We start from the raw sequence: 24,650 nt of genomic DNA, 5'->3' as shown, positions 1-24,650 counted from the left end.
TCAAAATGTCTGCCAGCCACATGGCCAGGCCCACAACAATAAAAAGCCTAGGCCAAAAAGGAACAAAGGAAACACATGCAGGCCTATATGGAAAAAGCAACACACTTATAACTAACACCATAAAATGGCCCCAGCCACATGGACACTCGGAGTCACAAGCAACAAGCAGGAGTCCTGGAAAACAATTAACTGAAACAGGCCTATAATAGCCAGGCAACGGAGGCATGCTTTGCTAAACAACATTGCTTTAATGCAATAAGAAATACAAAAACGAGAATCCACAGGGCTAAACAAGGTGCGCAAGGTACACAACAAACACATCACACACAACAAAGGCATTTATTTAACACACACCAAAAAAGTGAAATACCCCAAAAAACACATTTGGCAATTCAATCCAATGCCATCCATGGCCTAAATGATATGTAAATTCAACAGAACACACAGAAACAGTTGTTTCATGCACCCATGACTAACTCTGAGCATACTAGATGAAAGGCCTGTTGGCAAACTAGGCCACAAGCTTGCAGTCCTATGGCAAAAGTGCACTGCCTGTCTTCAAAATGGCCACCAGCCACATGACCAGGCCCACAACAATAAGAAGCCTAGGCCAAAAAGGAAGAAAGGAAACATATGCGGGCCTATATGGTAAAAGCAGCACACTTAAATAACTACCACCACAAAATGGCCACCAGCCACATGGACACTCACAGTCACAAGCAACAAGCAGGAGGCCTGGTAAACAATGAACTGAAACAGGCCTATAATAGCCAGGCACAGGAGGTATGCTAAACAACACAGCTTGAATGCAATAAAATTCAAAAACGAAAATCCACAGAGCTAAACAAGTTGATCAAGGAAGGTACATGACACACCACACACACACACACACACAACTTAGGCATTTATTTAACACCCCCCCAAAAACTGAAATAACCCCCAAAATACAATCCCATCCATGCCCTAAATGATGTTTAAAATAAATTCAGCACACACCAAAGGAACAGGTGTTTCATCATGCACCCATGACTAGCTCTGGACCTACTGGCTACCCACAATAAATGTTATAAAAAATGAAAAGTACCAAAATTGTAGTTGCGGCACCTGCAATGCCTCAATCAAGCAAACAACACACCAACTTACTGGTGAAATCTCAAATCCATAAGTCCTCAAATCCAATGATATGTGATGCAGCAGAGAGCAGACACAAAGAGTGATCCTTCCAGCTCCAAATCCAAATGAAAAATGAGCAGGAGATGGACAAAGCTCTGTGAGGAGCCTGCTGGACATGAAGAGGAAGTTGGAGAATCTGTGGCACTTCCTTCCTCTCTAAAAAAAGTTTTTTTTAAAATGACTCCTTGCACAAAAAGTACTGGCAAATGTCAATCTGAGGAGTTGTTTTCATCCAAATCATCATTTTAGAGAAGGTTTTATGCTGCTCGAGATATTTTTCTTCTATGGATTGTAAATTTTGGGTGTTCGACATCACAAGCTTCACCAAACTTCCGCCGGATGTCCGATGGCACGTCTGAATGACGTGTTCGCGATTGCACACTCGTGCGGTGTCTGTTGGTGCGGTGAGTGATGTGTTCACGATCGCACACTCTCGCGGGATCACGGGGCAGGCTACCAAAATCTCGTGGCGCATGCAAGCAGATAGGAAAACTCATCGGCGAACCCAGGGATCCCGGTAAGTCGCTACTCTGCGTCTGAAACCGCATTTTTAAAGCGTGAGCATGGAAATAATTCCGCTACTCCGCGGATCGTGTAATTTCCGGTAATTCCGCGTTCTCCACGGAATGCGGAATCGTCAAAATTCCGCAAATTCCACAAGCAGAGTGGGTTTTACCGCCCAGGGTTAGTATGGACAAGTCCTGTTCTAGTATATCTATAGCAGAAGATACAATGTTGCCCAGTGAATAAATCCTGGATGTTAATGTAGTCATACTGTTGTCAACTACAGCTTACGCCTTTTCTAGGTTAATTCTATCCATTTTACAAAGTCTCTCCTCAGCTTCTTGTTGAAAGATCTTCCAGATTTTATTATAAACAGCTTATAAGAAACGTTTCTTATGCGGCTTTTGGGGACCTATTTAAAAATGCCTTAGATCTACCTCATCTGAGAGTAAGGATAAGTGCTGTTTCACCTGGGGCAGTGTCGAAGTTTTTAGCCAATCGAGGCACAACTTCCCAACTCTGTATGATGTCATTACCCCAGATGTTCTCTTTGTGCATATTGGCGGTCCGGCCTATGGATATTAAACCCTTCGTTTGTACCCCTGAATCTTGTTTGATACCTGTTTGTGTCTGTGGGCCAAAATAACCACCTCTTCCAATTGGGGTCTAAAGTATTGTTCTGCATGATGTCATCTATTGTATCCCCTGCACATGATGGAAAATTTATGTTTGAAGGTGTGTGAATCTGAGGTGTGTTCAAATCCTTGCTCTTGGCTAGTCCAACACAGGAAGTCTGTTGCACAGTGTCAATCAGAAATATTATCTGCTGTGGAATGAGGCATGCTCTAAATAGTGCTTCTTTTCCCTGAACTTGCCATTCTTTTGAACCCCAGACTATTTTTTTATAGTGTCCTTCCATAAATCGAAACCCTGTTCAGACAGTTGGGAAGTAAAGAATGCAGAACACATCAATTTGGTGTTAGTTAGCATATTTTTCTGTGCAGTTGTAGGTGCAACCCTATAGTAATATGAGGTCGTATCAGAAGTGTTAAACCCTTAAAAATAAGAACATTTCTGTGCAACCGTTTTTGAACTACCTTTTAGTGGTGTTGGGCAATGTTCCCATTGGTGGTATGTGAAAACATTTCGTGGGATACTGGACTTGTGTAAAAAGTGATGACCGTAACGATGGCAACATTAAATGGTGTCAAAATCAGGTGTGTCACCTAACATTTCATTGCTTGAAAAAGCAGCGGATTGTTCTAAATCAGAAAACACATTATTTTCAGTTTCAAAATCTCAATCGTCAGAAAATGTACTGGAGGTAATGATATCAATAAGAGAAATTTTAAATAAAAGTGGCATTTTCAAAAGTTCAGTGGGACCAAATATATCATAATCAACCTTGTCCCAAATTATTCCATCAGAAATTGGAACAGCTGTATATGTTCACGAAAAACAGGTCTCCTTGTTCACAATGAGATAATGTATGAGGTCTCAGGACCAAGTTTACATTTGATACTGCAGAGCGTTCTGGGAGGTATTTTCCTTTCATTAGTAAGCAAAAAACAGCCACTAGGCCAATCCAGAACAGAAAAACAATATTCCAGTTATAATATAGAGCTGGAGCCAAGGTGATACTAAGAAAGTATTTTTCAGAAAGTGTAAATGGCACAAAATGTTTGCTTACGGGAAACTGGAGCTGGCATTCTCGCAGGTTCACTGGGATCAATAGAGAAGGTATCAAAATCGATGAAGTAGCCAGAAGCAGTTTGATCTATCTTTGGTAGCTTAGCAGGTTTTGTGGAAGTGGCAGATGTCTCTTGTAGAGGCATATTGATGTAGACACCGGTGTTAGGCCGAATTGATATTTGTCTTTCAGTTCTGTTTCAGAGGAACGAGTTCCATTTCATTGTTAGGTATTCCATCATTTTGTATTGGTGACTCTTTAAATTTTATGAGTCTTTCTGTCTTAACTTCCTGTACGGTAGTGAGAGGAAAGCGTCGGCTACCCAGGAGCCCACAATGCCTACTATTCAGCCTTTTGACATAGTGTGGTTTGATCAGATCAATGGTGACAAATCTCTTTTCTTTTTTGCCGACAAGAGGCAGAAGAAGTACTGTTCTTGTTCCTTTGACAGCCAAGACAGGGACTGGCTTTCTGTATGATGGCCCAAATTCTTTCTTGTCCACAATCATTTTTCTGAACAGAAACCCGACTTTTGGGATCCAGCATGTCTTCTCGTGACTGATTTGATTTCCCCAGTGGCGGTGTGTTTTACTTGCATGTTGCTTTGTGGTGCCCATAATTCATTGAGATCCTGTAAGACAGCTAAACGTTCAATGATGTCAAATGGTTTTTCATCCGCCACTGTTCTTTCACAATCGCGATCAGGTACCCACATTTTTTTAACTTATTTTTTATTGAAGCATCACTCATATCAGAATGTACATACACCGCATGACAATTGAGAGTAATGACATCATTTTAGTATGGTAACAAACCCACAATCTTATGTACAATCCAACAGTGGCCGCATTTAAAACAAAATAAAAAGCAAGAACACAGGAAAAGCAGTGGAATGGCATGGAACCATATACACTAGCGGAGTCCCTAGCAGCAACAAAAGAAGCAAGACTTGAGCATGCACAGAAAAACAATAGTTCATGAGGTTGGGCATTCAGTCTGAGCCTTGGTCCGTTTGGGCCCAGAGGTATTCTCTAAAAGGGGCCAAGATGTCGTTAGGACGGGACGATCTTGGTAGTTCTTCAGAATAAAGTGCCATCTATTCCTGACAATACGGCAGGGCTTTAAGCCAGAATTTAATGCTCGGTCGCCTCCTGCTATCCCACATGAACAGTATTCAACATTTGGCCAGCAAGAGGGCAAAGCGCACAAAGCGGCCTCTCAATGATGTGCATTGTGGGATGTAGTATAATAGACATTCTAGAGGTGTGCATGACAGTGTCAAATCCGTCATTTCGCATAGTAGTTTTACCACCTTTTCCCAGTGCTCTAAGACCACTCCACAGTTCCACACCAGGTGCATAAAATCTGCGGTGTCTCGGCCACATCTCCTGCATCTGGCTGAGTCATGTAGGCCTAACTTATATAGTTTTTGGGGGAAGTAGTAGACCTGGTGTATACATTTCACATGTATGATGCGAAGATTGCTGTTAGAGGTTAGCTTGCCTGATAATGAGCAAATTTGTTCGCCTCTGTGACAGGAGGGGTCAGAGTCAGGTTCCAACGGGCTAGACTTTTATCCGGGGCAAGAGGCGTATCCTGCTGAATCGCTCTATAAAATTTTGTGACCAACTGTTTCCGGGTAGGAGCTATTATCACTGTCTACAATGTCGTTGATACAAGGGGTTCGGTAGGAAATGTGGTGTAATGCGCTTTTATTGCTTGACGCAATCGGAAGCGTGTAAAAGTAAAGAGTGGCGTGGGATGCTGTATATAACAGAAGTCAGGTTCGGCCACATATGTCCCGTCTTTATAAAGATCTCCCACTAGTGTGATACCCACCTCGCGCAGTGTCGACATGGGACCAACTTCTTGCGTAACCGACAGCAGGACATGTCCCTGAAGCGGCAGTGCGGGCACATATAATGGAAGTCTACCTGTTCGGCACCCTATCTCTTGCCATGCCCTGACTGTGACATCGATGATATTTATCTCCTGTTTAGGTGTATGGCAATTTACATGAGTGATAATGCCCGTTAGAGGGATGGGATACGCATTACCTTCTTCTACTGCAACATGGGGCAAGAAGTCATGGGGCTTGAACCAAAAGTGAGCGTATTGGGCCTGGTAGCTGAGATAGTATATGTAAAAGTCCGGAGCCTGAAAACCTCTCCTGTCAAACGTTTGGGTGAGGGTGTGCCAGCTGAGTCTGGGCTGCTTATTTCCCCACACCAACCGTGGCAGCTGCGAACTGAGCTGTTTGAAAAAATGTTGTGTGAGGCAGACGGGAACATTGCTAAATAAATATAAAAATCTCGGAAGGACATTCATCTTTAGAAGAGCTATGCGATCTGCCAGCGAAAAAGGCATCCCCACCCACTTATCAACTTGTTCCGTCAGAACTGTATAGGCTCGACCATAATTTTCCTTAACAACCACTTTGGGGTCTCGATGAACCCACACCCCCAAGTACTTCACAGGATCTGTAGACCAGAGAAGTGGATAGTCTATGTGGGGGAGGTGGTGACCTGTGTTAAGGGAATAATAATAGATTTTTCGCAGTTGATTTGAAGCCCCGAAAAGAAACCACATTTTATATACTCGCGGATCACAGGGGACAAGTAGGTGTGGGGCTCTCATATATAAATCACCATGTCATCAGCATAGAGGGAAATTCCCACCGGGCGGTTATGAAAATTTAGGGCTGCTGCTCTGTGTCCCTGTCTGATCCGACACGCTAAAGGTTCCAGAATTAGGGCAAAGAGGAGGGGGGACAGGGGGAAGCCCTGTCGGGTACCTCTCCAGCTCAAACAGTTCCGAAGTGACCCCTCCGACACGTACCCTAGCAGTGATGTCAGTTTACAGAACTTGTACCCACCTAATAAAGACCGGGGGGAATCCTATCCGACGTAGCATAAAGAAGAGGCAACGCCATTCTACCGAATCAAAAGCTTTTGCTGCATCCAACAATACAGCAACTGCCGGTAGCTTAGGATTTAACACATGCAGCATTGCAAAGATGGTGCGAAGATTAAGTGAGGTAGCACGTTCAGGAATAAAACCAGACTGGTCAGGGAGAACCATTAGGGGCATGAGGGGTTGTAACCGAGTGGCCAGTACCTTCGCTAGGATCTTAGCTTCCAAGTTGATGAGCGAAAGGGGGCGATACGAGTCACAAGTCGTCGGGGGCTTATCTATTTTTTAGCAGTGTGATGACCGGGGCCTGTCGAAGATAAGGGGGTAGGTGTCCTGCATTGTGAGCTTCTGCGTACATTGCTAAAAGCTGCGGAATGAGAAGGTCCGCGTAGTGTTTGTAAAATTCTGCAGTGAGGCCATCGGGTCCAGGGGCTTTATTATTAGGCAAGGCCATGATGGCTTCTCGGACGTCCTTCTCATCTATAGGCATCTCTAGGTATTTTCTGTGAACGTTAGATAGCCACGCAATAGCAGTGTCAGCAAGATATTCTGCCATATCGCTCTCCGCCATACTACCTTTAGTGGAGTACAATGACGCATAATACTGCTTAAACTGCTCCACGATTGCATTGTGCGTGTGATGTGAAGTCCCAGATGTCTCAATGATGTGGTCAATGGGGGGATTGGCCAATCTGTGCTGAAGTTTAGCAGCTAAATGTCTGCCAGGTCTCCCACCCTCCGCAAAGTCCCGGGCGACATGTCTTTTAGACAAATATTTGATTTCAGTGTCTGCCAATGTAGTATATTCATCTGTCAACTCTAGAATCTGAGCTAGTATGGTCAGAGTGGGATCACGCATGTATTGCGCCTCTAAATCTTTCACACGTGTTTCCAACTTCGAAAGCTGGCACCGTAAATCTCTAAGTATCCCTGGAGTCATCCCAATGCATATCCCCCGAATCGTCACTTTGAAGGCCTCCCAGAGTGTGGCATGACTGTCCACTGATCCTGTATTTAAGTCAAATAATTGCAGTATTTGAGCCCTGATGGTTTCAGCAAACGTTGGATCCAGTAGAGCCGACTCTCTAAATCGCCATGTGAAGGGTCTGTGGGGGAGGTCTGACAAAGCTATATCTATTGTGACTGGGCTATGGTCAGATAAGGTGCAGGGGAGTATGTCAGCCCTTAGTTCCCAGGCATCTGCATCATCGCTAAGAAGCCAATAGTCCAAGCAGGACCAACTTCCAAATGCCGGGGCCACATCTGTACCTGCGAGAACACCCATGTGCCGTGATCTCCAAGAGTCCACCAGTCCCATCTCCTCCATGGCCCCCCGAATGCAATGGGCTACCTGTACTATGCGAGCCCCAGATGGATCAGATTTGTCAATAGTGGGATTTAAATGTGTGTTGAAGTCGCCTCCCCATAATATGGCTGACTCCGGCCATGATCTCAAGACCTCTAGCATGTGAAGATAGGGTGTGGCATCATCGATTACAGGGCCATATGTGTTGACAATTGTAACGAGCTGTAACCTAAGCTTCCCCTACACAACAGCCCATCGGCCCTCTGTATCAGTACTAGTGCGGAGAGCCTGCAAAGGAACCCCTTTCTTGACTAAAGTAAGCACACCCGAGTATAATTAGAAAAAGACGCAGCTAGTCTACAGGCGGCCCATCTCCCAGCTATTTTGCCTTCACTATGCCTATTAAGATGGGTCTCCTGTAATAGAGCCAATTATACCCCATGTCTGTCTAAATATGCAAGCACCTGCCGTGTTTTTTGTGGTGTGTTCATCCCTCGGACATTCCATGACATGCATTTAATCATATTAGGCTGCAGCGGATCCACCATCACAATAGATGCCAATAAGCGACACAGTGAGGATACACAGGACAAATAACATTGGGGAAATGCAACTCGCTGACATGCAAATCCCTGCAATTGCAGCATAAAACAGAAAAACGTATCCCCCACCCACCACCCACTTCAGTGTCCCCAATGAGCCAAAGGTGCCCACCCGTCAACCCCAACTCCCAAGGGCATCAACCCAGAAGCCCGAAACTCGTCCAAAGACCCCTGGGCGATGCCAAACCAATACAAAAACAAAGATTGCAACACGTGAGGAATATCCAGGAGGAACCATAGTAGCGCTTCCTACCTCCCAATCTTGTGGGGAGGCGCCGCAGAAGCGATATGTCATCCACCTTCCCACCGCCCACCCATCCACGTAGCAGAAAGGGGCTGGAATATAACAGCAGCTGTAAGGTGTACAGAGGCTGAGCTAAAGACATGACCCCTCTCTCCCCTGATGTAACAAAGCAGAAACATTGCTAGGAGCATACGGAGAGGAAACCTAATTTGCCTTAAGAGCACTGTGAGAGACGGAACCCATCCCATAACATGCGCAGTCAGAGTACTCATGCGCGCGCGCCCCCCCCGCATCTCACATTCACAAAGCAGCAACCTCCAAATTTCAGAAGTGAACATGGAGAACTCATGAGAGCATACATCATGGACCAGAAGCAACGCAGAAAAAATAATGAAAACTCATCTGGCCTCATACTGTGATGAGTATAAGAGTCAATCGTCCACAAAACCATTGAAATTCCATATATAGTTAGTTGTACTAACTATATATCGCGCACCCGCAATCCACTGCTGATCATGTCACATATTACATCATTCATGACATGGTCAGTGACATCACTGATGACATCACTGATGACATCTCAAATGACATCACTGATGACATCACTGATGACATCTCAAATGACATCACTCATGACATCACTGATGACATCTCAAATGACATCACTGATGACATCACTGATGACATCTCATTTGACATTACTGATCACATCACTGATGACATCATTCATGTGATAATACGATGAACCTCTTCAGACTCTATTAAAACTTTAGATATACTCAGTGTAAACAGACACTCACAGACTGTCACTCATCCATGGAGTTACTCACACACCTAGTCAGTCATGCAAAGAATCAATCACACCTCCATTTCCTCAACTAAACAGTTATACACACCTTACTTATTCAAACATATACTAACACATATTTACTCTCTTTTACAATGCCTGATACAAGTTCACAATGATCCATACAGCCACTCACACATTCACTGGCTCTTATGCACAGTTATTTATATATGTCAACTGTCACATGTACTGTGTTTTACATATGTACTTACTTTGACATGTAGCACTGAGATATCCATTCACTCACCAATGCACTCAGTCAACCGCCCATACAGGTGTTTCCACATTCACTTTTGAACCCATACATCTAGTGAATCAACTGCTCACACATCTATGCACAGAGTCATACACCTCCCAGCCACCCACACACACACACTCAGTCTCCCATACAAATACTTGGGCAACCAATCAATAACCCATATAGTTACTCATATAGCTACTGATCAACACATGCAGCAGTTTACAGAACAACAGACATAATGATGCACAAATTAAGACAGTTTAGTCACTAACCCATGCACTCAGTGAGACACATTTAATCACTCACTCATACAGTCAGTCATGCACCTACTAAATCCTTCATCCAGACACTTATACATCCACTCATTCTTCAATATGTAAGACATATTTTAACTTTACAGAAACATACAGTCACTGGATGTTGTCATCAGTGATGTCATCAGTGATGTCATTTGAGATGTCATCAGTGATGTCATCAGTGATGTCACTGACCATGTCATGAATGATGTAATATGTGACATGATCAGCAGTGGATTGCGGGTGCGCGATATATAGTTAGTACAACTAACTATATATGGAATTTCAATGGTTTTGTGTGAGTAAAATAAGGTTTTTTAAATGCTAATTCCTAACTATATATGGTCTATAACCTATGGTTTTTTCTGTGAATATATATATATATATATTCACTGAAAAAACCATAGGTTATAGACCATATATAGTTAGGAATTAGCATTTACAAAACCTTGAAAATTCACTGAAAAAACCATAGGTTATAGACCATATATAGTTAGGAATTAGCATTTACAAAACCTTATTTTACTCACACAAAACCATTGAAATTCCATATATAGTTAGTTGCACTAACTATATATCGCGCACCCGCAATCCACTGCTGATGATGTCACATATTACATCATTCATGACATGGTCAGTGACATCACTGATGACATCACTGATGACATCTCAAATGACATCACTGATGACATCACTGATGACATCTCAAATGACATCATCTAGTGTCTGTGTGTTTTGTAAAGTTTAAATATGTTTTACATATTGAAGAATGAGTGGATGTATGGAAGACTGAGTGTGTGTGTGGCTGGCTGGGAGGTGTGTGACTCTGTGCATATCAATGTGTACTTGTATCAGTGATTGTATAAGAGAGTAAGTATGTGTTAGTATATGTGTGAAAAAGTATGGTGTTCTGTGTTTAACTGTATAGATGAGGAAATCGAAGTGTGATTGATTCTTCACAGGACTGACTAGGTGTATGAGTGCATATGATAGTGTTGTAATAATGAGTGACTGTATGTATGAGTGATTGTATGGGTGAATGAGTGAATGTGTGTGTAGACGTAGGAATCAGTGAGTGCGTATGTAGTAACTGGTATTGGTGTGTCATGATGTCATCAGTGATGTCATTTGAGATGTCATCAGTGATGTCATTTGAGGTGTCATCAGTGATGTCATCAGTGATGTCACTGAAGTATGGTGTTCTGTGTTTAACTGTATAGATGAGGAAATGGAAGTGTGATTGATTCTTTACAGGACTGACTAGGTGTGTGAGTAACTCCATGGATGAGTGGCAGTGTGTGAGTGTCTGCATAGGTGTATGAGTGCATATGATAGTGTTGTAATAATGAGTGACTGTATGTATGAGTGATTGTATGGGTGAATGAGTGAATGTGTGTGTAGACGTAGGAATCAGTGAGTGCGTATGTAGTAACTGGTATTGGTGTGTCATGATGTCATCAGTGATGTCATTTGAGATGTCATCAGTGATGTCATCAGTGATGTCATTTGAGATGTCATCAGTGATGTCATCAGTGATGTCACTGACCATGTCATGAATGATGTAATATGTGACATCATCAGCAGTGGATTGCGGGTGCGCGATATATAGTTAGTGCAACTAACTATATATGGAATTTCAATGGTTTTGTGTGAGTAAAATAAGGTTTTGTAAATGCTAATTCCTAACTATATATGGTCTATAACCTATGGTTTTTTCAGTGAATTTTCAAGGTTTTGTAAATGCTAATTCCTAACTATATATGGTCTATAACCTATGGTTTTTTCAGTGAATTTCATTGGTTTTTTAACAGCTAATATCTGTAGCTGTAAAATGTATTCTTCTTTAAATCCAAAAATATATTTTATATGTTTATGAATAATTTTTTTTTAAAATATTTTTTTTTCTTCGTTCCCGCTTCGCGAATCGGGAAGCTTCCCGTTAGCTGACCTTGATGCCGCGAAATAGACCGCGAGCCGGTAAACGTTTCTTTACCGCAACTGCCGCGTTAGAAAACAACATCGTGACGCCTCCCGTCCGCATGACGTTTCGCGTTGTCGCGTGATACGTCATATGACGTGCTACGTTAGCGAACTGGTACGCGAAGCGAGTCGCAAAGCGCAGGTTTCTGGAAGCAAACCGGGAGGCCCTGCAAAGCGCTTAACGTAAACACAGCAGGTCATGTGACTTGGTAATAACACTTTTCATTGGTTCATTTCACTTTTGGTTTCCTAATGATGTAAGACTAGGTCATATAATCTAAAATGAACACTTTTCATTGGTTGAGAACTCTTGTTTTTCCCAAATGATGAAAATCCCTCCTTCTTTCCTCACTCTGACTTTCATCATTGTGAGAGAAAGACCCTTTGTGATCACTGAGCAATGGCTTCTTTAGTAGCTTCAGCTGGTGCTTCCCCACCACCTCCACCACATCCAAGGAAGAGTGGACCACCTGCTCAAGTTATAATTCAACAAGAAGAGGAAGAAGAGGAACAGAACGACGAGCACGAAGAGAGGCAGTTTTTGCCTGAGGAGCCCAGGACGTCTCACCGGAAAGAAAACTTCATTTGGCAATTTTTTAAAATTCCCAAAGGTCAGAAAAAAGTAAATGCAAGATACGTAACTTGCCTTATATGTCAAGATAGACTGTCCAGAGGAACCGAGAAAAAATACAGTTTCGGAAACTACACAATGCATCGCCATATGACTAGGTGGCATCCTAACAACTACAGTGCTGCACAGTTTCGGAACGACCTAGATAATCTCCCTATTATGGCCAGAAGATCTGTTGTACCGGAAGTAACGGGACCAGAGGGCAGGGAGATGGTGCCAAATATACAAATGAGATTTGGTGAAGTAAAACACATCTGCGTATTTTGCGATGGATTCATTTGCTACGGAGAAAGAAGCATCACTCTGATCAACAGAGCTATTGACTATCATATGCAAGTTTGTACGAAACGCCCAAAATAATAAATACTTTTTTTTTGTTTTGTTGCTCCTGTTGAGCCCTTTACAATGAATCGTTTTCATTGCCCCCTCCAAGAAAAACCCAAAAAAATATAAAACTGTTCAGAAAAATTCAAAAAAAGTAAAAAAATGTTCAGAAAAATAATAAAAAAAATATAAAACAACAAAAACAATAAAAAAAAAGTTCTTTTCAGAACTACCTCCCCGTTATTAAAAAAATGGTACAATATTTGGAACTGTGCCAACCTCTATTTCTCTTAGTTCGCTTCCCAGTTCGCTCGCCGGTACGCGAACCGGAAGCGAACCAAAAACAGTAAGTATAAGGGAAGGAAACAGACACTTATGTTAAAAGAAAGACAGCTATAGGGGAGTAAACTAGAGATACTATTACACGTAATCCACTGCTGATGATGTCACATATTACATCATTCATGACATGCTCAGTGACATCATCAGCAGAGGATTGCGGGTTTTTTGGCAACGTGCCTTATCCACGGTTTAATAACGCTGCCTTTTGCTTTATATAAGTTTTCAAATTGTATGAAATATATACCAATAGGTCGTTATGAACCTTTAGGTAGTGCTTTTCTTCATGAGGTCTGGTCGCTTCCATACACATACAGATGTTTCAAAGATGATCAAGAAGTTTATCTGAATGGAGAGGAATGCACTGAGACGCCAGATCATTCACTAATGTGCAGGCACCCACAGTTACACGGTTCATGCAACAAACACCGACCAAATATGGCTTGCGTGTTGCAAGGCACGCCAGTTCCTGCTATCATCCCCACGTTCAAGTTGCTGGAAAATGGTAGTTATTTGATGCTCAATAATGAAGATTGTTCTGGGTTAATTAAAAGTATTCCTTTTATCGTAACAGTAAGTGAACGGGTTATTTGCTGCAGAAATGTTCTATTTCCTCCCACACATGAACATAGGGAGTTTTCAATCTCGCCACAAATACCAACCTTGGGAGCAGATTTCAACGGCATGGCAAGAATAAGAGCTCTTTTGTCTCAGAGAGAGGTGGCCTTGAGTTCGGCCCGTGAAACTTTCGTGCTTCACATAGCGAACACCCGTACAGAGGTGCAGACCCTTTTCAATTCAGATTTGCCTTTCCATTTCAGCAAGATGGTTCGGACTATCTTTAACGCATCCTCCACAAAGGCCCTGGCGCACTTTTTTAAAGTTGTTACCAGTGGTCTCGTGACTTCATTTGAGAAAATCTTTGGAGTCATCCCTGCTTTCTTTCATTCTATTTTTTCCACTCTGCTTCGTGGATTGCCATTTTTACTTGCATTACCAGCGGACGCTCTTGTGCTTTTTTACATTTTTAAATATGGATGTCCCTCCTATGCAACCTCCCGCCCTGCAGCTGCTGACACTGTTCCGCAATCGCATGCTAGAATATTATGGCACAATGCCGTTGGCGATATTAAGCACGGCATATGGATTATCTTTTCGATTCTCCTACTTCACCTGTGTCCAGCCTGTATTTCACTGCCTGACCTGTGATTTCGATTGGGCCATTGATTTGTGTCTCTGCGGACCGGTTTCTCCTGACGTCGACTTTAATCAGCTGATGACTCCTATCATTACTCACGAGTTGGTTTGTCCTGGCGAAAGGATTATGGCTGTGGCATTGATGCATGGACTAATTGGTCCCTGGAATTTACTGGCGGCAACACAGTCTTTCTTGGAACAGAGCTTTCTTGAAAACCCACCGAGCTGTCCTCTGATGGTGATAGAGGATCCGGTGCTGGGAGAGCACGTATGTTCTTTTCCGCTTTTAAATTGGATGGCTGAACTGTTTTCGGATGAAGACGGTGACTTCCTATTGGAGGCTGTTGCAGCTTATTTTGCATACACAGTTATGTCATAGACCTTTTTCATGTTTGATATGCTGAGTACTAGCATTTCATTGACAATTCATTGACTTATTTGTCAAGTTTTTATTATTTACCTTGCCTATTGGCTTAAGACTCGATAAAGTACTTGGCTGTTTTATTTTTCTTTAGCATTACATTTTCGTAGTTTTTAATGCTTTACCTTGCGGACCGTCCACATATAAACTTGCAATCTGCTCTCATGATATGGCACTTCTATTATCTTATTCAGTTCGTTTCCGGATCATGGGGAGGTGTCATCTAGGTCCTGGATATCTTTACACCGTGTTAAGTTAGCATGGGCTCATTACCGGTTTAAACGCCATTTTTCCTTTTTTGCAACTTCTGCACACGACACTTAGTTGTTGCTTTAGCTTTCAACCTAGTAGTTCATCGTGGTTTACATGAGAATAATATGTTATTGCTCTACTATCTGCTTTGCTTGTTAAACTATATCTGTACAGCGAGTGCTAAAGTTTCAAGAACAACACGATACAGAATTGTTATGAGGTCTGATCTCCACGACTTCATACTCATAACATAAGTGCAACTTCTGCCAATTCTGGGCATGAGGCGGGTTTTATATTGCTTTGCCGAACACACATACACAACACTTGATGCGGTTCACATGAAGAGAGAGCTGGTGTATGCTGATGTGATTCCTTCAAATCTAAGACACTAAAGTATGGGCACGCCCTAAACCAACACAAAGAGACCTTCTTAGCAAATAATATAATATGTGTATTAGGGAGGGTGAGATATAAGCAGCCGCGGGCCGTGGAGGGAGTTACGGTGAGGCAGGGAGGCGGGGAGGGGGAGAAGCAGGGTTGAGCCCTCTCCACCCTGCCCCTCCCCCTCCCCGCCTCCCTGCCCCACCGTAACTCCCTCCACGGCCCGCGGCTGCCTATAAGTGTTGCTAACTCTTATTCATTTACAGCATGTTAACATACTGTCACCATTCGCTTTTTATGTACTAGTAACTATGCTGGTAATTTTGCTACTGATAATATGTGTACTTGTATTATCTAAGATACTATGCCTGAGAAGACGGCATTAGTAAATAAACATTTCAAATACACATGTGTTCTTCTTAACTCCATGTTCTGGTTTCTAAGAAATATATAACGACCGACTGTTCATGAGTTCCACTTATCCTGAGGTACTATAAGTTCATATTCTGGATTGTCTAAACATTGAGAGTTTGTTATATCCAATGTGACACTGTACCTAGCTTGCTAAGGGGTTTTTGATTACTAAGGTGAGTTTTGGGACACCCTAATTCGCCGAGGTTCCAATCCTCTGTCCACAGTTCTGTGTGAGAACAGAAACCCTGCGACAGGGGCACCCCCGACCCTTGCTGGAGCTTCATCACACTTGCGATACAACTCCAGCAATGCGCCACCTTTACGGCACAGATACATCACGCATCTGTGCTGTTTTTGCCCCATGATGCGCCGCATTGTAAATGCAGCACACCATAGGTGACGGAACAGCGGCACAGAATGACTAACACATCCCTGGTGATGCGCCAGTCATCATAAATCTATCCCTATGCTTCTTATCTTGTTAGAGATGAACCGCCATATGTATCATCAAAGTTTTTTGCATTTCCTAAATAGCGAACTTTAAGGAATAAATAGCGATTCTTTACCATTCCTAGTTTGCGATGAGCTATTTGCTAATTACAAATTACCCATTCATTTCCTTCATTTCCATAGGGCGGTTGGACTCACTTTTAGCTCGAACGGCTGAATGGATTTCCACGAAACTTGGCAAAATTGTAGGGACTGGTAGCCCGATGTGCCTTTGCTATGTCTCAAGATATATGCTCCAGTGGTTTTTACGAAAATTAACTTTGAAAAATATATATTGGGCTAAATTGGCCTATATATATGTTGGAGCCCAAATGTAGCCCAATGTAGCCCAATGAAGCCCAATGAAGCCCAATGTAGCCCAATGTAGCCCAAAGATGGCCGCCAGAGACGAAAAAAAACAAATGTAGCCCAAATATCAGCCAGATGTAGCCCAACTATAGCCCAGTGACAGAATGACCAATCAGCTTCGCAAACCTCCGTTACGCGAAGCGGAGCGCTGTTACAGATATATATCTTTTTTTGAACGTTAATTTCTCAAAATCCACTGGAGCACATATATTGAGACCTAGCAAAGGCACATCGGGCTACCAGTCCCTAATATTTTACAAAGTTTCGTGCAAATCCATTCAGCCGTTCGATTATTATTATTATTTTTTTTTTTTGCCCCGCGGGGCCCTTTTAAAACCTCCACATCAAACCTAGGGGGTCAGCGAGGATCTACTATTCCCCCTTATGGTCATTTGCCCCTTCGCTTTCGCCTCCTCTTGTCTCTCGATCCTACCGAGAGACAAGATGGCGGCCGCTACGGACTGTTTGGAATGTTGACAGACGCCGGAGAACCAATCAGCTTCGCTTCACAAAGCTCCGTTGCGCGAAAAGTACGCGTCCTGGAGCGCTGCCCGGTCCGCTGTTACAGATATATATCTTTTTTTAAACGTTAATTTCTCAAAATCCACTGTAGCACATATATTGAGACCTACAAAAGGCACATCGGGCTACCAGTCCCTACAATTTTGCCAAGTTTCGTGCAAATCCATTCAGCCGTTCGGGCTAAAAGTGAGGCCAACCGCCCTATGGAAAACTCAATGTTAAAAACACGTTTTGGGACCCCCTTTTTTCTCGGCCCCCCCTTGACGAACCCCCCCCAAATTTTCAAGGGCTGCTCAGAAACAAAATGTGCCATTTTCCTGAAAATGTCAGCCAATTCCGTCCACAAACGCCAAAGTTATTAGACATAGAATTTTCAAAAATCCCATAGAGAAAAAATCCTAACTATATATACCTACTGGCGACCGCCAGTAGGTAATATATATATATATATATATATATATATATATATATATATATATATATATATATATATATATATATATTACCTACTGGCGTTAGTTTTCCTTAACTTTGCCTCGCGGCGCTCCTGTCCTTCCCTGAAAGTTTGGGGGGATTCGTCAAGCGGGGGCCGAGATAAAAGGGGTCCCAAAACATGTTTTCCCCATGTTGATTTCCATAGGGCGGTTGGACTCACTTTTAGCCCGAACGACTGAATGGTTTTCCACCAATCTTGGCAAAATTGTAGGGACTGGTAGCCCAATGTGCCTTTGCTATGTCTCAAGATATGTGCTCCAGTGGTTTTTACGAAAATTAACTTTGAAAAAATATATATTGGGCTACATTGGGCTATATATATGTTAGAGCCCAAATGTAGCCCAATGTAGCCCAATGTAGCCCAAAGATGGCCACCAGAGACAAAAAAAAACAAATGTAGCCCAAATATCAGCCAGATGTAGCCCAACTATAGCCCAATGACAGAATGTCCCAGAGTGTTCTAAAGAACAACTAGAGCGCTAACAGTCTTACTCTTCCCACCACAGACCTACGGCGACTTCGCCCCCCTCCTGCCCATTGGCCGCCCCGCTCCCGCCACCCAGCTGACCTGCCCTCCCGGCTCCTTACTTATGACGCCCCATGAGCGACCGCGCAGCGGACGCGCGCAGCGGGAGCACCGATTGAGCGCCGAAGGTGCGCCAAAGGTAAGCCCGTCTGCGCCCGTCCGCGCCTGGACCGCGCCCAGTGCCAGGACCCCTGGCCCCCGCAGTCACCAGCCCACCCGCCGGACCTACGACGCCACCCAGCTCAACGCACTCAACGCCGGCCGGATCCCGGGGTGCTACCAAGCCACCCCGAGACGTACCCACGGACCCTTCTGCTGCCACTCCTGCAAGTTCACCTGCATCCGGACCTGTACTACACCAGCACCGACCAAGACGAGCACCAGCAGCAGCCACCTGAAGTGCACCCTGCTCAACACCCGCTACGTCCACAGATACGCCGTCGAGCTCTGGAACCTGCTCGATGCCACAGCCCCCGACGTCGCCTTCCTCACGGAAACCTGGATGAACGCCTCCTCAGCACCCGACATCGCCATCGCCATCCCGGACGGATACAAGATCATGCGGAGGGACCGCGTCAACCAGACAGGAGGAGGCATCGCCATCGTCCACAGGAACACAATTCGCATCACGACCAACACCGACGACACCCTCACACCCGCCGAACACCTGCACTTCCAGATCCACATCAACTCCAAGACCACCCTCAGAGGCACCCTCATCTACAGACCCCCGGGACCACGCACACAATTCAGCGATGACATCGCCGACTTCATCAGCCCGCACGCCATCCCCTCCGCTGACTACATCCTCCTCGGGGACCTCAACTTCCACCTGGAGAACAACAACCACCGCAACACCACCACCCTGCTGGACAACCTCGCAAACCTCGGACTCAAGCAGCTGGTGACCACCCCCCCACTACGCCGGACACACACTCGACCCCGTGTTCTCATCCAGCAAGGACATCACCTTCAGCCACGCCACCGGACTCCACTGGACGGACCACAGCTGCGTCCACTTCAGCTTCAGAAGGACCACGATCCACCACCACCAGCAACAGGTTGCACGCAGAAGCTGGAACAAGATCACGGCCGACCAGCTCGTGACTTCCCTGAGCAAGAACCCTCCCACCGGCGCTACAAACCCCAGCCAGGCGGCCACCAACCTCACAAAGTGGATCAGCAACTGCGCAGACGACCTCGCCCCTCTGAGGACCCCACCTAGCAGACCCGGCAGCAAGAAAGACCCATGGTTCACTGACGAACTCAAGAGATCCAAGAGGAACTGCCGAGCCCTCGAGAAAGCCTGGCGCAGAGACCCAACACCGGACAACATGACTGCCCTCAAGCTCGCCACCCGAAAACATCACCAACTGATTCACGCCACCAAGAAAACTGCATTCAAGGAACGACTGGACAACAACGCACACAACAGCAAGGAACTCTTCAACATCGTTAAAGAGCTCTCCAACCCCAACGGCGGAATCAATGACATCACCCCTTCACAAGACCTCTGCAACTCCCTCGCCTCCTACTTCTACAACAAGATCGCGGACATACACAACAGCTTCAGCACTCAACCGACGCACACCACGACCGAACCACCGCCCCCCACCACCACCCTCCGCGCCTGGACCCCGATCAGCACCGAAGACACCGTCCGCACGATGAACTCCATCCACTCCGGATCTCCGACCGACCCCTGCCCCCACCACGTCTTCAACAAGGCCGACGCTGTCATCGCACCCCACCTGCGGGACATCATCAACACCTCCTTCGACACCGCTACCTTCCCGGAGAGCTGGAAGCACGCAGAACTCAGCGCCCTACTTAAGAAGCCATCAGCCGACCCCACCGACCTCAAGAACTACCGCCCCATCTCGCTGCTCCCGTTTCCTGCAAAAGTCATCGAGAAGACCGTCAACAAGCAGCTGGCCGCCTTCCTCGAGACGAACGGATCCCTCGACCCCTCGCAGTCTGGCTTCCGGGCCAACCACAGCACCGAGACCGCCCTGATCGCAGCCACCGACGACATCCGAGCCCTGCTCGACAACAGAGAAACAGCGGCCCTCATCCTCCTAGACCTCTCCGCGGCTTTCGACACTGTCTGCCACCGTACCCTAGTGCAGCGCCTCAGCAACGTCGGAATCCAGGAGAAGGCACTGGAGTGGATCATCTCCTTCCTCACCGGAAGGACACAGAGAGTCCGCCTCCCCCTTTCAGATCAGAAGCCACCGAAGTCATCTGCGGCGTTCCTCAAGGCTCCTCACTCAGCCCAACCCTCTTCAACGTCTACATGAGCCCCCTCGCAGCCATCGCACGCCAACACAACCTCAACATCATCTCCTACGCCGACGACACCCAGCTGATCCTCTCCCTCACCAACGACCCCGACACTGCCAGAGCCAACCTACACGAAGGGATGACAGACGTAGCCAAGTGGATGATGAACAGCCGCCTGAAACTGAACTCGGACAAGATGGAAGTCCTCATCCTGGGATCTTCACCCTCTGCCTGGGATGACTCCTGGTGGCCCCCCGCCCTGGGCAGCGCACCCAAACCAACAGAACACGCACGCAACCTGGGATTCATCCTGGACTCCTCCCTCTCCATGACCAGACAAATCAACGCCGTTTCCTTGTCGTGCTTCAACATCCTGCGCATGCTACGCAAGATCTTCCGTTGGATCCCCACCGAGACCAGGAAGACGGTCACCCAGGCCCTCGTCACCAGCCGTCTGGACTACGGCAATTCCCTCTACGCCGGTACCACCGCCAAACTCCAGAAGAGACTCCAGCGGATCCAGAACGCCTCAGCACGTCTCATCCTGGACATCCCCCGGCACAGCCACATCTCCGGACACCTGAGAGACCTGCATTGGCTCCCGGTCAACAAGAGAATCACCTTCCGTCTCCTCACCCACGCACACAAAGCCCTGCACAATCAAGGCCCAAGATACCTCAACAGCCGCCTCAACTTCTACACCCCCACACGCCAGCTTCGATCAACCAGCCACGCCCTTGCCGCCGTCCCCCACATCCGAAGAGCCACCAGAGGGGGAAGGTCCTTCTCCTACCTGGCCGCCAAGACTTGGAACTCCCTCCCAACCCACCTCCGCCTGACCCAGGACCACCTCGCCTTCAGGAAGCAGCTCAAGACCTGGCTGTTCGAGCAGTAGCGGACCCCCCCTCCCCTAGCGCCTTGAGACCCTCCGGGTGAGTAGTGCGCTTTATAAATGCTTTGATTGATTGATTGACTTATGACAAAAGTATGGCACACCTGAAGTCATCTTGATTGGAATAAAGTGTTAACACTTAAAACATTAAATTTGCAAAGGAACAAAATGAGAGGGTTCATTTTGCCATAGAAATTATGATTAGTGCTGAAGAAAGAAAAATTAGGGCACATTTTGAGTGACTTCTCAAATTCTCTTATATTTCATTAAAAAAATTCTGATATGCAGTCTCCCAAGATGGCCACCAGAGACAAAAGAGCGTGTGCTTAAAAACTCTGTTAGCAAAGCAGGCATTTGAGATTTAAAAAACGTTTTAATATATAAAAACGTTATCCGCTAATAGAATTAGCATTTAAAAAACCTTGCGAATTCAATGAAAAACCATAGGTTTCAGGCCTTATATAGTTAGAGATTAGCATTTAAAAAACCTTGCAAATTCACTGAAAAAACCATAGGTTTCAGGCCTTATATAGTTAGGAATTAGCATTTAAAAAACCTTTGAAACTCACTGAAAAAACCATAGGTTTCAGGAGTTATATAGTTAGGAATTAGCTTTTAAAAAACCTTTGAAATTCACTAAAAAAACTATAAGTTTTAGTGGTGTTATAGTTAGCTGGACATTTTACTCATACAAAACCATTGAAATTGCTCTTATATAGTTAGTTGTACTAACTATATTTCGCGCACCCGCAATCCACTGCTGATGATGTCACATATTAGATCATTCATGACATGGTCAGTGACATCACTGATGACATCTCAAATGACATCACTGATGACATCACTGATGACATCATCCACGTGACAATCACATACACCTTTTCATACACTATTACAATTTTTCATCACTCTTTGTAAAATACAGAGTATCATATTTAAATCCATTGTCACAGCAATACAAGTACCTAAAAATCCACTCAGTGATTCATAGCTGTATACACACATCTAATCACTTACCTATGGATTCACTCATACATGCTGTAAATGAACAATAGAACACTATCAAAAATACTTATACATCTATATCGACATTAAACAACAGCACGCATCCTATTCACATATGAAGTCATCCTACTCACTTATGCAAACAATGGATCATACTTACATATTTACTTAGCAAAACACTTATACAAACACCACTTCTTCTATTCATTTAGATAGTAAGTCATACTTAGTGAATTATAAAATCATTATTACAAGTATACAGTTTTCCATACAGTCACTCACACAATCATTGTGTCTTATGTATACTTATTTATATACAACAACTGACACATAGACTGCCTTTTATTTTTCTAGTTTGTTGGACCTGTACCCTTGAGAAATATATTTGCTCATCGCCACACCCATAAAGATATTCACTCACCCAAACAACTGTTAGAACATGTAGTTTTAACTTCATATATCTACTGAATCAACTATTCACACATCTTTGGACAGTCACACCCCCCCCACCGAACCACACACACTTTTACACTCCCATACAAATACTCAGTTAACTAATCAATAACTAATATAGACTTTCACATAGCTAGTAACCAACTGTAGAATCAGTTTACACAACAACTGACAAAGTGATACAGATATTCACACAGTTTAGTCACTATCCACTATATTTAGTGAGACATTATAAATTGGTCAAGTAAACAGTCAATTACACTGCTACTAAATCCTGCATCCAAATATTTATTTATATATATGCATATTTAAATAACAAAGCAAACCACATTCACTGGATGATGTCATCAGTGATGTCATCAGTGATGTCATTTGAGATGTCATCAGTGATGTCACTGACCATGTCATGAATGATCTTATATGTGACATCATCAGCAGTGGATTGCGGGTGCGCGAAATATAGTTAGTACAACTAACTATATAGGAGCAATTTCAATGGTTTTGTATGAGTAAAATGTCCAGCTAAATATAACACCACTAAAACTTACAGTTTTTTGAGTGAATATATATATATATATATATATATATTCGCTCTCTGCTCCAAAGGCGCGGCACTACTGGTGGGCGGGTGCGGTCCAAGCGCGTCGGAGCCTCGCGCTTTACAAATTAAAGCTCAATCTCTCCCCGGTCCCGGGAAGAAATAAGGACTGCACACTCGGGATCAATTTTCCAAATAGCAACTTTTACTAGCACAGACGCGTTTCGGAAGCTGTGCTTCCTTCTTCAATGTGGTTACAACGTCCCGCGCTTGTAGGCGCCATTTTATTACCCATGAGTACACAATTGAAATTGAGGGTCACAAAGAAAGGACTAACGTGCGAACGCCATATTGGTAGTACCAATGAACATTTGCAATGAGTACTATTATATTATGCACGATTGAAAACCCAAATAGCAAGTCCTTAATAGAACACGCGATTTAAGAAAACAGAGAAAATAATCAATCTCAGATCACGCCGTGAATCGGCAGTTTGTCCTCCCATAGTTTGAATGATGGGTCAGAAACGAAAAATCTTGCCGTGGATCGGCTTTTGGCAACCTTATTTGGTTGCCAAATATTAAAGTTTCCGTACCCATTATGCAAAAAATATATATCCCCCTCGTAGGTACTCATTAATTCATCATAGGGATAATACTATACATTCTCTGCAGTGTTACCTAAAAAGTTTTTTTACCTTTATAAAAATCCTTAAATCTACGTACATTTCAGTTGTATGTCCAATTCATAGAAGGAAAAATCAAAGAAAACATAAGCATAAATCATTCATTATACATTACTTCAGTGTTTAAGAGACATAGACCAATTTGATGATTTACTCGAATTCATGCAGATTAACTGCCCAGATGCACCGCCAGTTCCTCCCCACAATTTAATCCGTCCGGATTTTTTGTTTGGTTATCAATTATGTGCCGGGACTCCAATCTTCGTAACTTTTGTAATTTATCACCTCCCCTGATGTTATCGGGTATGGCATCTATACAAAAATACTGTAAGAGATTCCGGTCACCATTGTGTTTGATGGAGAAATGTCTGGCAACTGGATATGAGAAGTCCCTATTAGCTATGGCCCTCATATGTTCCAGAATGCGCAACTTTACTGGGTTAATAGTGCTCCCTATGTATTTTAGCCCACAGGGGCATTTTAGACAGTAAACCGCGAATGGCGTGCTACATGTAAGAAACTTGTTAATCTTCTTTTGTTTATGTTTTGTGATGTCATATGAATAAACCCTTTTACTATTGGCACATGCTTTGCACCGTCCACACGGAAAGAAACCTTTAGCATCTTTCAACTTGCCA

This window comes from Lissotriton helveticus, chromosome 12, assembly GCF_964261635.1.
Source record: "Lissotriton helveticus chromosome 12, aLisHel1.1, whole genome shotgun sequence".
NCBI classification, from domain to species: Eukaryota; Metazoa; Chordata; class Amphibia; order Caudata; family Salamandridae; genus Lissotriton; species Lissotriton helveticus.
Note: the sequence above shows the minus strand (reverse complement) of the source record.